Raw genomic sequence first — 2987 nt, forward strand, 5'->3', positions numbered from 1 at the left:
ATTCTACGGTTGAGGCATACATAAAAACTATTTAAATCTAAATCACTAACTGAAATAATAATCACATAAAAACAATTGGACAGTCTTTACTTCAAACTGGGTTAGCTTGATGCAGAACCTATTATAAAGACCATGAATGCATTTTAACAGTTCAAATGCAGATTCACCATTTCATACACTTTTCCTTGATCTTAAAACTGTGAGCTTCCAAAATCTTATGTCTGTAGGACCTCACTGTGTCAGGAGCCTGTAGTGTATCTGACACTAGTCCTACTCCGCCCCGCCCACTTTTTCCTCCTTTCTTTTTACGTCTTGCATATTCGTTGTAATCACACTTCTGATCTGGCAGGAACTTGGTGTTGGTTTGAATGGAGAACAAGGTATTTCTTCTAAAACATGATATAAAGTAGATTGATTTGTGTAAAATATCCAATGTTCATGTGCACCAATAATTCAACAATGCACCGATTCCCTGGTCGGCCCAAAAACTGCCTTTTAGTCCGCGTAGAACTTATTTCCTCTCAAGGTTGGCAGCCCTATGTTAACTAATACCCAGACAAGCTTCTGTAATAAGGGGAATAGTAAGGATGTACTGAGAATTTGAGAGAGAGCGGGAGAGAGAGGGAGAGAGAGGGAGAGAGAGGGAGAGAGAGGGAGAGAGAGGGAGAGAGAGGGAGAGAGAGGGAGAGAGAGGAAGAGAGAGGAAGAGAGAGGAAGAGAGAGGGAGAGAGAGGGAGAGAGAGGAAGAGAGAGGAAGAGAGAGGAAGAGAGAGGAAGAGAGAGGGAGAGAGAGGGAGAGAGAGGGAGAGAGAGGGAGAGCAAGAGGGAGAGAGAGAAAGAGGGAGAGAGATGAAGGAGCCAGAACCTGTCGGTCCAGGTCTGAGCTCCACCCCGATACCTGGCCCCATTCTTTAATCCTCCCGCTGACAGCAGTGCCTAACGCTGATATGGTCATCATTCTCACACAGAACGTGGAGCACACAACATCCTGGACCTGGGATAACTGATCAACACATCGCCAAAGACTAACCCAGGGAATAACACCAACTATCTGCCGACTCAGGTCTGTTTCATGCAATACTCGCTTCATGGCTGAAGTCAAGTTCTTCCTACCCCTAACTCTAAAAGTAACAGTTTGGAATCTGTCAATCAAATGAGAATTAGGTCTGCAACTAATGATGATTTGAGTAGTAGACAGTCAAAAAATGATTTCCATTCTACACTGACAAATTTTAAATACATCAACCTAAAGGTTGAAATCTGGTGACTGAAGCCTTGTAGGTTGGGAATATTTATGAATAAAGCATATTGCTGATCTTTTGGAATTCTGATTTAATAATGCCACTGCCTTTGTTATAAAAGGGCGTTTTTTCCATATTCGACTAGTCGCTATTAATTGATTAATCTTTGCTGTTTTAGAAAAAACGTTTGGGTCTAGCAGCTGAAGGATTGAGAAAGTAAACAGATGATTTTTAAGCTTGTATTTAATGTTTCATCAAAAACTCACCTTCTATTACTGTACATTTAGTCTCCTTTTCCAGAGCTCATTCCGTTTTGAATGCTACAATACCAGGATTGGAGTAATATCTCAAATTCTCCAATTCTGTGTACGTAATGGAGGTGATTTTCAAGCGATGTCCAAATGACGGTTAGGTTCGATCTATGACAATATCAAAATGGCTCCTGAAAATCAGTTTAGTCCACAGGGCGTTCACATGAGTTGTACTTGCTCAACTGCTTATACTTTAAGGTGTGTCAAACTGGCCTGAAAACACTTTTGTGTTCTGACAAGTAACTTTTCAGCAGAGGTGGCTTCTAATTTGTTAAGTTTTCCTCCTACTTTAGGAATACCTATATTGTACTATGTACTCTGTTTTGGTTTCTCTTCACACTGTGTAAATCTACAGTGACAAAAGCTTTTTGTTGACAATATGAAATTATTTGAACATTTATGTTTATGCACTGCTTCTTCAAATATGACTTTGTTTTTCTATTCTTTGGAAATACCAGATTTTGGGCATTATTTAATGTTTTAACATAAGCCTGCCCAGGGACTAAAGGTAGAAATTTGCACTTGAGCTAAAACTTTGTACAATCCATCTCTCCTTTTAAGGTTGGTGTATATTGTGCACTTTCCCTGTGTTGTTTAATAATTAAATAATAAATTAAATAAATAAACTTAAGTGTGCATAAGAAATCTAGTTTTGAATTTGTGTATAATCTGCAATATAAATTACAGTTTTACACCAATCACGTGTCAGATTGTTAAGAAAAGTGTAAAAATCTATGTAAAATGACAGTAGAGCATAGTTCAAAAACATACTGATGACATCACACTCGGCATTTATCCAAACGTTCAGCACTTTTTTTTTACTGGCAAGACTGCTTTCCACGTGGTTTTAACAACGAAAGCTGTTATTTAAAACCAAGTAAGTCCAGCTGTATCGTGTTCAACTTCTTTCAGTATAATTATAACAAAGAAACCTTCATTTAATTGCTTTTGTCAAGTATTTTTTTTAATATTCTTGTTCCATCAGGCTGTTCACAGTATAGTATAGATTTGCATCGTTACATTCCGACAATAATTCAGTTTTCTGTTTAATAGTATTAATAGAATGAGTCGATACTACGACGATTGTTGAAGTAATTATTGTGACAGCACATTGTTAAACTACACTTCTGCTCTTCAGTAACAGACAGAAAAAATACAATTTAAATAACTTTTATTGGTCTCCTTGAATGGCTAAGTTGTCATAACAATAATTACTTGAAGACATGCTTAAATTGTTTTAGAAATATGATATATAGATAATTTCCTTTATTTTGTTTATGGACTCTAGAAAGTATTTGTTTTTTTGTATTATGTAAAATGTGCTTGCTTTTTTGGTGAGGAACATTTTGGAAAAGCAATTAAGTTTTTTTTCCGAAAAAGCCTTTTCATAGTTCCTATTTTTGAGAGGAGGAGGAGCAATTGTGGGGAATCGTTG

General features: G+C 37.1%; 1 protein-coding gene across 1 annotated transcript in view; it reads left to right on the forward strand.

Annotated features, from left to right (window-relative positions):
• The first annotated feature begins 954 nt into the window (after positions 1 to 954).
• LOC140357839 (oxysterol-binding protein-related protein 7-like) overlaps positions 955 to 2987 on the forward strand; it is a 50766-nt gene continuing 48733 nt past the window's right edge. Inside the window, exon 1 of the mRNA XM_072442358.1 lies at positions 955 to 1063. The gene's annotated coding sequence lies outside the window, so the exon portion shown is untranslated. The remainder of the gene's footprint in view (positions 1064 to 2987) is intronic.

This window comes from Eucyclogobius newberryi, unplaced genomic scaffold (assembly GCF_026437365.1).
Source record: "Eucyclogobius newberryi isolate DKJ021-1_F unplaced genomic scaffold, fEucNew1.0.hap1 SCAF_13, whole genome shotgun sequence".
Classification (NCBI taxonomy): Eukaryota; Metazoa; Chordata; class Actinopteri; order Gobiiformes; family Gobiidae; genus Eucyclogobius; species Eucyclogobius newberryi.